Below are 12,877 nucleotides of genomic sequence, written 5' to 3'. Positions count from 1 at the left end.
GCTTCCTGACATGGAGCAAGCAGCTTCTTGAGGCCCCTGAACTCCCTCCTCTGAGAGGGGGGAGGGGGAGACAGAGAAGGAGGGTCTACTAGTATTAGTGGGAAAGAGTAAACAGCCCAGAAGAGTGAGTGAGGAGGTGAACTTGAATGGTCAAGTAAGCCCCCCTCCCCGCAAGCAGAGGCAGTGATAGAACCCACCATGGACTGGTTCCTGGGACCCCTCTGAGCAAGGGACCTGTGGACCAGAATCTGAAAATGTGACTCACTACTTGGAGAGTCACTCCACTTCTTTTGGTTTCTATTTATAGTCCAAAGCGGGGAAAGTATCCACTTGCCTTACAATTGTGACTTGGAGATAAATCAGTGTTTGTAAAGCAAAGATAGAAGATATAAACAACTTGGCCCTGGGTCCCATCTATTAAGTATTTACAGGAACACCCAGAAGGAACTCATCAAGGGGGTATACAAAGATGCAAACCACAGGATCTGGCCCTCAAGTCAGATTACATTCCAGAGGAGATGCAAAAACAACATAGAACCCAAATCTGACAGTAGGTAAGTGTGATCTGGCCCCTTGCTTCTCAAAATAAGGTGCAGGGACCAGCAGCACGGGTATCATGAGGTGTTTGCCAGAAGTGCAGAATCGCAGGCCCAACCCCTGATAGCTGACTCAGCATTTTTACAAGATTCCCCAGGTGGTTTGCATGCACTCTAAAGTTTAAAAAACAGCTATTTCCACTGACCTCAAGGTCAAGTGTGAACTTCTCAGCTTGAGGTCACTCGAGGCTTAGCTCCCTTTGGCTATTCCTTCCCTCACATGCTGCCTCCAGCCATAAGATACTATCTGCAGGCCTCTGGGCCTTTCAAATGCTGCTCTTTAGGGGGAAACATTTAGAGATGGTTCTTAAAGCGAGAGCATAAACTCTCCAGGTGAGAGAGGAGGACAGAGACTAAGGATCTGGTGAGGGGGGAAGCCAGAGGTAGGGAATGAAGTGGGAAGAAGGTGCTGTCAGCAGGAACTCAGTTTGTGTAGAGGTGGGAGTAGAACCAGAGGAGATGGGCAGCAGAAAAGGAAAACGACAACAAAGAAAATGCCATTGAACTAAAGCTTGTCATTAGTGAATTTGGGGAGCGGTTCTGGCAGAAGAAGGTAGAGAAACCCCGATTATGAAGGGAGTGGACGACAGGATGTGGAAGCTCTGGCTGTATCCTCCTCCCCAAGAAATTTCACATAAAAAGCAAAAGAGAACCAGGATGATGGCTAGAGAGGATGTTGGGTCAATTCAAAGGGCCTGCGAATGTCTTAAGACAAAAGCATGGCTGCAGAAACAGTGATATTGAGGTGAACGGGGCCTGAATATATAAACTGCTAAGTATGGGTCTCTTATCATAAGGAATCAACACGTTCTTTTCCTTCTCCTGTCAAATGAAAGGAGACTGGAGACACCAATAAATCACTCCAGGGATCTTGTTAGTATCGCAGCCGCATTCTCTTCTTCGCTCCCAGCCCTAACTCTTGCAGCTTAAACTCTGCCATACCAGTTGGCAAGGTAACAAACTAGGAGAGGTTCCTGGAGGATAAAAGAACACTCCCCAAACCCAGTGCCGCCAGCTACTAATCTAAACATATATATTTCTGATGCTTCATCCTTTTTACACTAATTAGGAGTTTAAAACATATTGGAATGCAGGTGTGTGCTATGAGGAAAACAGGATTTGGAGTTCTTCTCATCAGAACAAACACACATGCACACAACACACACACACACACACACACACACACACACACACACACACACACTCACTCTCACACACTCCCTCTCTCTCATAGCCTGCTCTCATTCAGAAAGCCAGTTATGAATGAGCGTGGTTTCCTGGGTAAGAAATGATCTCTTCCTCTCCTCCCAAGCAAGTCTGACCTCATCTGTCATTTTCAGTGCTACGGAGGATTAGTCTGAGGCTGAGGACAGGTGAAGACATGTCCAATAGAGGCTCCAGAGAGAAGAGGAGGAAACAGAGCAGTTTTAGGTCTCCCAAGGCAACTGCTGAGAGGTTGAGGAGATGAGAGCAGGAGTGGGAGAGGGAAGAGGGGTGGGTGGGTGGGGAAAACAAGAGAGACAGATGTCTGTGATGGTTTCAAGAGAAACACTAGACTAAAATAAACTCAGAGTCAGAAAACAGGAAGAATGTGAGAAAAGGAAAAGGTAGTGAGTGGACGAGAGCTGCAGTGCATTTGATGAAACGTAGCCCCGACCAGATGGAGAAACAGCCTCATCCCCCTGCAAAGTCCTCTGGAAACGGGGGCTGAAGGGGTGTGTGTGTGCAAAAGAATTAATAGCTCTCCTTGGTGTGGGAGCATTTGGTGCTAAAGCTGTAAGAGATTTACAAAGCAACATCATTACTGGACCTTCACCACAATTTTCTGCAAGGATAACAGGAGTCTCTGCATGCCTAGACCACCCAGAGACAAAATTCAACCCAGAGCTCAAAATTCCTGCAGTCTGTTTGCTCCCTGTCCTAATTAGCTGAAGCTATTTCTAAAAGCAGACCATCTCCTCTCACAGATCCCCTTGCAGCCCTTTCCCCACTGCTGTGTGCACCCAGTGCTTCTCCTGACTTGTCTGCTTCTTCCACTCAAGCTCCTTCTCAGGCGCCAGGGCTGCAGACCTTGGCCTCACCCATCTCTCCTCCCCCAACCTCCCCTCTTGCCAGCACATCCAGACGCGTGCTAAAGCTTATAGCATTACCTTCATTCTCAGTGAAGCTCATTTCCACTCCCGCTTCCCACTTCCCACCTTCACCGCCTTCATTCTTTACTTCAGGCCCTTATTACTTTAGTCCGTTCTCCCCTTTCCCTTAACGCTCCCTTTCTCCTAGCCCTACTTTAGAACTAATAGATTATGCATCTTACAAATATTGTTTTGGTGATGTTATCAGTCTCTGACTCAAAGCCTCTATTGCCTCCATGAACTCCTCTGCCTGACATTCAGCCTTTCTTTCAATCATTAGTTACCATCTACTCTGTGCCAAGCACTGAGTACAAAGATGAGTGAGGAACTGGGTGCCTGGGGGGGCAAGAGGGATGGAAAACTCATTACAGTTCAGGCTTAGTACTGTGGTGATCAAGGAATATTGATGAGGAGTGCTTAACCCAGACAGAATGTCAGGAAAGGGCTCCTGGACGAGGAGGTTATTTCTGTGCTGAGTCGCAAAAGGCAAAGTGAAGAGCGAAAGCATTCCAGGCAGCTAGAGCTGCATGTCCAAAGGCCTTGAGGCCAGAGAGCTGATAGTGTCTGGACATCATAAATGCCTCATTATGGTTGGAACATGGGTATGGAGTGGACATGCCCCCAAGGATTAGGAGAGGTCAGACTGCAAAGGCCAGGCATGCCATGCTGGGGGGTTTGCTCATTTTGAAATATGAAGGCTTTTAAGCAGGGGTGGGACCCAATCAGATTTGCATTTAGATTCATCACTGGCTACCTTGTGACAGGACTGGGAGTGGAAGAAGAGGAAAGCCTGGAGGCAGAGTGAGGCAGGGGCCAGTTAGAAGGCTGTTCAATCACCCAGGTGAGCCCAGCTGGTGTGGCTCAGTTGGCTGAGTGTCATCGAATGCACCAAAAGGTCACTGGTTCGGTTCCAAGTCAGGGCCCATGGCCAGATGCAGGAGCATGTGAGAAGCATTGATGTTTCCATCTCCCTTTCCTTCCTCTCTCTCTAAAAAATCAATAAAAACATGTTTTTAAAAAATCCAGGTGAGAAATCACTGGGGCCAATAGCAACAGTGACACGTCTCAGGCACCTATTGAACATTGCCTTGTATTGTTATTTATGTACATGTGTTTTAATCTCCTGAAATTTTTTACCTCTTTCTTCTCCATCCAATTGCAAATTCTTTGAAGATAAGTGCTGGACCTTAATCTTATCTATGTAAAGGCCTTCCTGTGCCAGGATTGACATTGATGTCAGCTGAGAGATAGAAAGTGAAAAAAATGGGGACTAGCCTACAAGTCTTAGGAGGGAGCCCACAGCCAAAAGAGAGAAAGGAATGTAAGGTTTCTTTCACTCCAACCCCACAATTCCTGCAGCCCAGCGGGGTTCCCACTCCTCTTTCTTCCTAAATTGTCTTCCCCAAAAGGATTTGAAGGTTGTAGGGGTATTGAGTAGGAAGGGAAGCAGCACCATCTGATTCTTTCCCCTTCTCACAATATAAACAAAGAGCAGTGATGTTGACAATGGCCAAGCCAAGAAGAATGCGGCCGAACAGAGCCGTCTGCCTCAGCCCTGGGACCTTGCTGCTAAGGAGGGTGGCATTGCGCTTGGAAAATAGGCAGAGAGTGGGGAACAGTAGCCCTGAGAAGCTGGGTGGGAGGGGGGCTGCAGGGAAGGCAGCCGCCTCTCAGGCAGTGAGTAGAATCTAATCATTTAAGCCACTTCTCTGGTTACCCTGCTGTCTTGTAGGTAATTGCCTGTTTACTCACTTCCAGTTCTCAGAGGCTGTTGGACTCCTGCTGTTCTGGGAGTTGTGGGCTTACTAACCCCCCTTCTCCCCTCACCTTCTCCACTGTATTGAACCCACTGGGAAGAAACAAAGACCAGAGTTCAAGTTCTAATGAGGTCTCCAGTGAGGTAGAAGTGATAGTCTTCATTCCTCCCAGACGGAGAGATGTTGAAATCCCAGAACAGCTCTTAAATTGGCTACCCTTTGGGGGCAGGTGGGGGGTGGGGGTGGGCAACTTGGGCCTCTGGAGTGGATTTCTGGGAGAGGGGCTTGGAGTGCAAGTAGTGCTTACTGGGCTCATTTCTTCCCCAACCCACAGTCCCCCTCCCCCCAAGAGGGCATTTGAGTGCAGCATGTAATGAACCCCCCAAAGTAGAGTGGATTAAAGATGTGATAAACACAAGTATGCAACTTGTACTCAAAGAAAACAGTAGAAGATAAGTCAATCCTCATGTGTGTGACTTTAACTGGCAAGAACTTGGACTAAGGCCCCCCAAATGGAATGGATGGATATAACTAAGTTCCGTATCTGCATTCTGCATTTCCATGGTGAGGGATGGTCAAGTATTAGTTTACGCGAGACTTCCTGCGGTTAGGGATCTGAGATTCTGTGAAAACATTGACACCTTGCTCGTAAAGCTATCACTATGCAATCATCTCCTAATTAAAGCACATTATCGCTTATTTACAAATAGTTAGGGCTGCAGTAACTAACCATAGGAGACCCCGGGTCAAACAAACAAAGATAATTTACTGTAGACTATCAATATGAAGGTAATTGATGAGTTTACTCTTGCTTCTCCTTAGGGAGATTAGGTCCTTAAGGTCTCTGAGCTTTGATCTCTGTTCAAGTTCAGTTCTCCCCTTTGGCCAGGGCCCTGAGGAGGCAACTGGAGTCCTTGACTGGGAGGAAAAGTTACAGTATCTCCAATGGCATCTGGGGCATCTCTGCCTCTTCTTTTCCTCCACTGTCCTCCGCTCTCAGCAGTACTTGTAACTCCCCTCAAAGCCACGTTTTCCCAGGATTACCGTGCCTGGACCACTTTCCCCACACGCCTGCTAGACCAGTTACTCCTTGCAGACATTTCTTGCTGTTATTATTTGTTTACATGTTTCTTTTCCTGACCAGACTGTGCCCTCCCGTCCTCTAAATCACATTCATCTTTCTATCCCCATAATCTAGAACGGAACCTAACACATGGTATGTACTTAGCCCTAGTTGGCGAGATGTTGTCTGGGGAGACTTGAGTCTTGGTTTGGCCATTCACAATCAGTATGACTTTCAGCAGGTCACTTAATTGTTCTGAGTTTTCAATTCTTCATTTTAAATTCTGCTGATTCAAATTCACAGTTACAAATTAAAAATGAAACAACGGTGGAAGTGCTGAACAAAATGCCAGGTGGTGGAGGTGGTAGGAAGGCCACTCAGCTCCAAGCAAAGACACATCTGTCTCAGTATCTTTGGGCTGCCATAACAAAAGCCTGGGTGGCTTAAACAACAGAAATTTATTTTCTCACAGTCTTGGAGGGTACAAGTCTGAGATCAGGGTGCCAGCATGGTTGGGTTCTAGTGAGAGCTCTTTTCCTGGCTTGCAGACAGCTGCCTTCTCATCAGAGCCTCACAAGGTGGTGGTGGGGAGGCCATAGTCCTTATGACCTCACTTAACTTTACTTATTTCTGAAAGACCTTATCTCCAGACACAATCCCATTGGGAGTTAGGGCTTCAACATATGAATGAGGGGGGCACAATTCAGTTCACAGTAAATATTAAATGAGATTCAACAGTACATAGAACCCATTAGTCCTGCCCCAAGTCCCCCAACTTGCAAATCCTGAGTCCAAGCACCCTCTTGTCTTGCTCTCTGGACAACAGATTGTCTTTCTGGTCCCGTGTCAACATCTATTCTTTTATCACTCCCTGCCTGTCTGTTACTGGGACTGCTCTTCTGGGCTTGGATTGGGGTGCCTTCACTTGGGGTATGTAGTAGTTGGAGCTATCTTTCAGGCTGAGAAGTAAAAAGGAAGTCTGTTACTGCCTGGTTTTTTAATGCCAACCTGAGTCAAGGACACAGGAGTGGCCCTGGAGGAACAGTTCAATTTCTCTTTGATGGAATTTCTTCCCTGATTTAGAGGAGACTGGCAGAGGTGGTCTGTATCTCACTAGGATATCTGGAGAAGTAACCAGCAGTCTCAGGAAAGCATTTTGCAGCTACAGTGTATGAATCATGACTTGTGTATCTATTTATAGATGTCCCAATCACGAAAGCATTTGTGTGGCATCTCCTATGGCTTATGGAGAATTTTTCATACATTAACTCATCTCATCTTTACAACTACCATCTCACAGATGAGGAGACTTAGGCGTAAATGGCCCAGCAAGTCTCATGCCTAGGTCCTCTGACTGTACACCCCCCAATTCCTTCCTCCACACCAAGGGAATCCCACTGTACCACTTCCAAGAAACATAGGGCTCTGAAAATGAGCAAAGTCCAACTCTTTATGTCCCTCCACTATGACCAAACATAGCTGCCACCCGTGTTTTATTCGCCACATAGGAATATTTTTTTTTGCTCTGGTAGTTTATGAAGTCTCAAGTAGAAAAGTATAGGAAATGAGGTGACATTTTTAGAGGAAAGGACTTTATCAATGCAATGTATTATTTTACTATGTTCCTTTAATTTGGGACCAAATTGCAAGTGACCCTGAATTTTTTCTGACTGTATTTCCTTAGGATGCTTGTCCACCCAGGACAAGTGAATGCGGAAGGCACTACCTGGTTTTAGTCAAATTGCTAACCATTAATTTAGTTCAGAATCTTCTATGTGCCATGGGCTTTTTCCTGAAGGAACTTACATTCCAAGTAAGTTAGGGTAGACTATCCCTTAAGAGGGACAGCATAGATGGGACCCTCTTTGGTCTGCCCCTTTTCTCCCCACCCTTCCCCGTTTGGTCGTTCAGAAAGTCTCAATTCTGATCCGATCAACATGGATGTTGGAGACACTTTTTTGGGGGATCTGCAATATTCCCTCTTCAGCACACCAACAAACAAAACGTACGCACGGGATGGGGTGGGGGGTGGGGTCATGCACCATCAAAATCTTTTGGGGGGCGGTAATCCTAGCACGGAGCAATGGGGATTTTTCATGGGGTGCAGTGCACTTGGGGAAGGGGGGACACCCCAGTCCTCCTCCAGCCCAGTGCTCCCTGGGCCCACACTTCCCGGTTTCTCAGGCCCTGGGGTAAGAGAGGGCTCTATTTTCCAGGCCCCTCTTTCATCTGGCCTCCACCAAGGTCTCCTCCCATCCCTGGAGGAAGGGCGGGTGATCCCGAGAAGATTTCCAGGGGCAGGGAGGTCAGGCGGTGCCAGGGGTGAGGAGACTGGGAGCCCTGCACCGGCGCTCCAGCGGCCTCCGCCGCTGGGGAGCTTCCTCCCTGCGCCCGCCTTTCCGGCGGGATCCGGGGAGGGGAGGGCGGCTTCCCGTGCTGCTCCCCGGGTGCCCCGCCTGAGAGCCGGTCGGGCGGAGGCGGGGCCGGTTAAGAGTTGCCTCCCGCAGCCGTGGCCACGGTTGCTGGGGTAACAAGGGGGGGAGCACAGGTGGGGGGTAGGCCTCTGCAACCCGGTGGACCGGCCAGCTCCGCGGGCGGGCGGGGGCGGGAGTCGCTGCCTCGTCACCATGGGAACGGCGCAGCTATTTCCAAGCCGCGGGTGTGCCAGTGGCGCGGTGCCAGGGCGCGAGGGTATTGCAGGACAGCGGCAATCTGCTGCGGCCTGGGACCTAACAATGCGCCCCTTCTGCAGCGCGGGCCTCCGGCGAGAGGCCGGCTAATCGGAGGGGCGGAGGATGCCCCAGCTCATCGCCTTTCTGCTTTCTCGCGGGTCCTCCGCGGGGAGCCTGGTAGTCCTGTGCGCTCTGGCTGCACGTGCTGCCCCCGCCGCCCTTGACAAACAAAGCGGGACTCTCCTGGGCGCCCCCCTTCACTCCACCGACCCTTTGATTTCTTCCCACTCTCCTTTTCATCTCTCACTCGGTCCACCCGCACAACTGCCTCCTGGGGTGCTTTCTCTTTTGTGCTGCCACCTCCAGTTTGGCCCGCACTCCAAAGCTTTGCCTTAAAACACGACTCCATTGGACCTTGTCCCTCCCCCATGCTGTCCTCTCCTTAATACATTTATTATAAGGGCGACTGCTTCCCTCTCCTTATACTTTGCAGCTCTGAGTTGCTTTTTCTATTGTCTGCTCCCCTGCCTACTAAACCTACTTTCTGCCCTCAGCCTTTCCAGACCTCCAGAAATCCTCTTGACATTCTGCCTCTTTCCTGGTTCCCTTCCCACTTTTTTTCTCTCAGAGAGCTGTGGACAGCGGGAGAGAATGGCAAATGGCTACCTAGACTGAGCCCCCTTCATACCTCGCTGACACTACCCCTTTCCTGTGACCCTGAAATCACATTATTCGGCTACCATGGGTGGGAGTGAGGGGGTTCTGCTGCTGCCATTAGCAGTCTCTTTGCTTGGGAACTAACTGAAAGACACTGGGAAGTAGCCAGAAAACTTGGTGCAACTTGAGGAGTAAAACATCTTATTCTGCTTCTGCTTGGCCACTCTTTGCTTTAGCTCATCCACCATCTGTCTGTTCCCACCTCTAGAGTCCCTTCACCTCTGCCCCTGCCCCCCTCAGCATCACATTGTTCATCCCTTTGGCGCCAGCCCCAGAAGAGGAAAGGGCAGGTCCTCCTCCCCAGGAAGGAAGGTGGGGCAGAGCAGCTCCTGCAGGAAGGGAAGGAAAAAGGAGGGAAGGAAGGAAGTGGCCAACAGAAGAAGGTGGAATCCGGTGGGAGGGCGCTGCATTGTTTGAACTTCTTTCCTTTTCAGCTCTGCAAAGTCAAGCCCAAGGCCATCCCAGAACCAAGGTTCTGCTGCCATCTCCCAGAACCTATGCTGGGACTGCCTGCCTGAGCCTGGGGGGATGCAGGTTTTGGTGGGCATGTTTAAGGGAGGTGGGCAGAGTTCAGTGTGTGCTGCAGACTATAAGCACTTGCTTCATTAATGTTTCTGTTTCCTTTTGCTTCTTTTCTGTCCAACAAAGTCAGCTTTTATTTTGCCTTTTTTTCCCCATAAAAAGCCCCAGGGTAGAACTATGCCCCAGGTAAGAAAAAGGATTTTAAACATTTTCTGAGGACATTCTCTGTGTGAATCTACTCTTATAGTCTGTAACTTCACATTTACAAAGGGTGTTATAGTTTATAAAGGTGTGTCACTTAACACTACCTCATCTCAACCATTATCATCACCCCCTACTTGGTTCTTTCCCCCACTAACTCTAAAACTCAGCCCTTTCAGGGAATAAATATTCATGAGTATTGCTCTCTGCGATTCCTTCCACTCTTTTTTTCTGTCTTAGGCCCAATTCCAGGCCCCAGGAACCAGGCAAAGACATGCTCCGGTTTATTCTTGGCCTGTGGTCCAGTACCAAAGGTGCTCAGTTATGTGACTATTATTTGCATGGTGTATCTTTGCATCTCCATTCACTTAATATCCAAATGGCTAGAAAACTGCCAGCCAGGTTTATGTCTCTCCAGGCGCATCTTGCTTGTTCTTTGAAAGCCTCAGAATGAAAAGAATTGATTTGTGTTTTGGAAGAGCTGGCCTGAAACCTAGTCCAAAGTTAACTGCTATTTGTCTTCCCATCTTCTGGGTTATTAACAGTGTCGTGAACACTGAGCAGAGCGAGTAGGTTTTTGTTTTTCTCAGTCTGGAAAGTCCTCCTCACTCTCTCTGTAAGCATGTCCTTCTGATGGGAACGTGTTATCAACAACATTTTGATGCTCTGGGGATGAGAGTCAGGATGGGAGCCCAGCAACTCTAGGATTTTTTGTTGTGGTTGTTTTACATTGCTGTCTCCTTAGTATGAAGGGGCGGGGACCTGGGACAAGTATGGGCAGAGCCATGGGGTTGGGCTTCCTTTCCTTCTGTTCTACTTACCTAGTGCTCTAGAGGGAATTTGCCATCACCTTCACTTAGCAAACCCATCTGCCCAGCACTTACTGGGACACTGAGGGCTTACTGTTTCACAGCGAACATAAGTCCCCATTTCTGTGGCTTTTGTGTGGACGGGTGTGGGGCACAGCAATGGGGAGAGGAGATTTCTGACAAAATATGAGGGTTTTCTCATAATCAGAGATCTCAACTATGAAGGGCTGGGCTTCCTGAGACATTCATAGTCATGGAGATGGTCAAGAAGTCTAGACTAGATGTCTACCTGTCAGAAATCCTGCAGTCCATGTTCCTGTGCTGGGAGGGGGAGGAACTGATGACCTCCATGGTCCCTTCTAACTCCAAGAGCCTGCAATTTTGAAATATACTGATGATCCTAGGCAGCATTCAATGAATGGCTTCAGTTATATAGGGATTCCATTCATCAATTATCGAGTGTGTACTTTATACTGCTGCTCTGCTAGATGTTGTGGGAGAGTCAGAGGTGTGAATGCTGGTGTTTAAGATCTTTGCAGAGGTCACTGATACTCAGAGCAAACTGAGGCAGGAAGGGTTCCAGGCCAGAGTGAGGGGTCCTGTCCCCCATCACTCTCAATCAAAGCCCAGAGGTCAGTATCCTCTTACACCACTGCCCTGTGATCTGTTTCTTCCTGAGATACTGGATTAAAAGACTTCCAGGGCTTTGATCTGTAGGAGAGGGGCAGAAAAGAGAAACTGTATTAATCCAGAGAGAAGTGCCGAGGGAGTGGGGTTGGGTCTGCAAGGGTGAAAGCTGACTGAAGATAGAGTCCACCCTGCTGGGATATGCTGGGGTGGGATGGGGATAGGAATAAGAACCTCGAGGAAAATGAGGTGGAAATGAATGGGCCCCTGTAGAAAGGAGGAGGTAATGAGGTGAATCAGAAAAATCTGTCACTGAGATTCAGGAAGAGACCAGGAGGGTTAGTCTCTCTTGGTCTTTTTAAAAGATGAGCTGTGTCAGATAGAGGGCCTGGATTTATGAAGACAGATCTGTTTTGTTGGCTCCTACCGGGAGCCTGGGGATGGAGCGGGTGGGGGCTTGCCATGGTTGCTGTGAAAGATGACGTCCCAGCACTTGGGAGCCTGGAATCAGCTCTGGGTCCATCTCTTCCCCCATCTTAGGCAAGACAAGTACTGCTAAGCCCCAAGAATTCCTTCCCTGGCCAGTGCTCAGCACCACCCATCTCCCTTCAGTGGCCCCCTCAAGAACAGTCCCAACATCTGTAGGACTCTCGGGAACTGTGAGCCAGGGAGAGCCTCGGGGTGGGGGTGGGGGTGGAGGTGAACTGCAGGATAGTGAATGTCTGGGAAACGAGAGGGCCCCACACAAGGATTCTGATTTGCTTATCTATTCAGGGGAGCAACCCAGGAGTCAGTTTAATTAGAATCCTTGGCATCCTTGGGATGGAAACTGCTGCTTTGCTGATTTATGTTTGTGTGTGTCCTGGAATAGCCTCCCAGGACAGCTGTGGACACTCAGGATCTCAGGCCCAGAATGTCCTTCAGGGAGTCATGTCCTATAGCTCCAGAAGGACTGGGGTGTGGGATTGAAGGGCCTTGTGTGTGTGTGTAGCAGGGGGTGGGCACTTACATGACCATCAGCTGTGAGGAGCAGATCAGCAGGCACAAAAAAGGGCCACCCAGACCAGGAGCCTGGAGGAATGGGATGTAGGACCAGGAACTTTTGCTGGGGATAGGGACAGATCAAGGAAGAAAAATTCCAAACACCAGGGCTAGGGTTAGGAGCCTGGCTGTCTTCATGTCTTCCCTGTGAGCTGAAGGACTCTGAGCTGACACCAGGTACTGGCTGCAGGCTCAAGGTGCTCAAACACCTCGGAACTACAGAGCCTGTGGACCCACGACTGTGGCTTGGGTCATCTCAGAACCTCTCTGGGATAGGAGGGTGCTGGAATGGGATTTCATTCTCCGCTGAACTAGAGAACAAGAAGGCTGCTGCTGAGTTTTGCTCTCATCTGCATTCAGATCATCGCAGGGCTCTTTGCTTTTTTTTTTTTAAATTTATTTTATTGATATTTTACAGAGAGGAAGGGAGAGGGATAGAGAGCTAGAAACATCGATGAGAGAGAAACATCGATCAGCTGCCTCCTGCACACCTCCCACTGGGGATGTGCCCACAACCAAGGTACATGCCCTTGACCGGAATCGAACCCGGGACCCTTGAGTCCGCAGGCCGACGCTCTATCCACTGAGCCAAACCGGTTTCGGCAGGGCTCTTTGCTTTGAAGAATGCACAGAAGCCAGGGGCTCAGTTGACAAGGGCTCTACAGGGGAATTGTGGGATGGATGTGTTGTGGGCTGCAGGAAGCTCTTCTGCCCATATGATGGATGTGATGGGCCTCTGT

Source organism: Plecotus auritus (genome assembly GCF_963455305.1).
Source record: "Plecotus auritus genome assembly, chromosome: 12".
NCBI lineage: Eukaryota > Metazoa > Chordata > Mammalia > Chiroptera > Vespertilionidae > Plecotus > Plecotus auritus.
Note: the sequence above shows the minus strand (reverse complement) of the source record.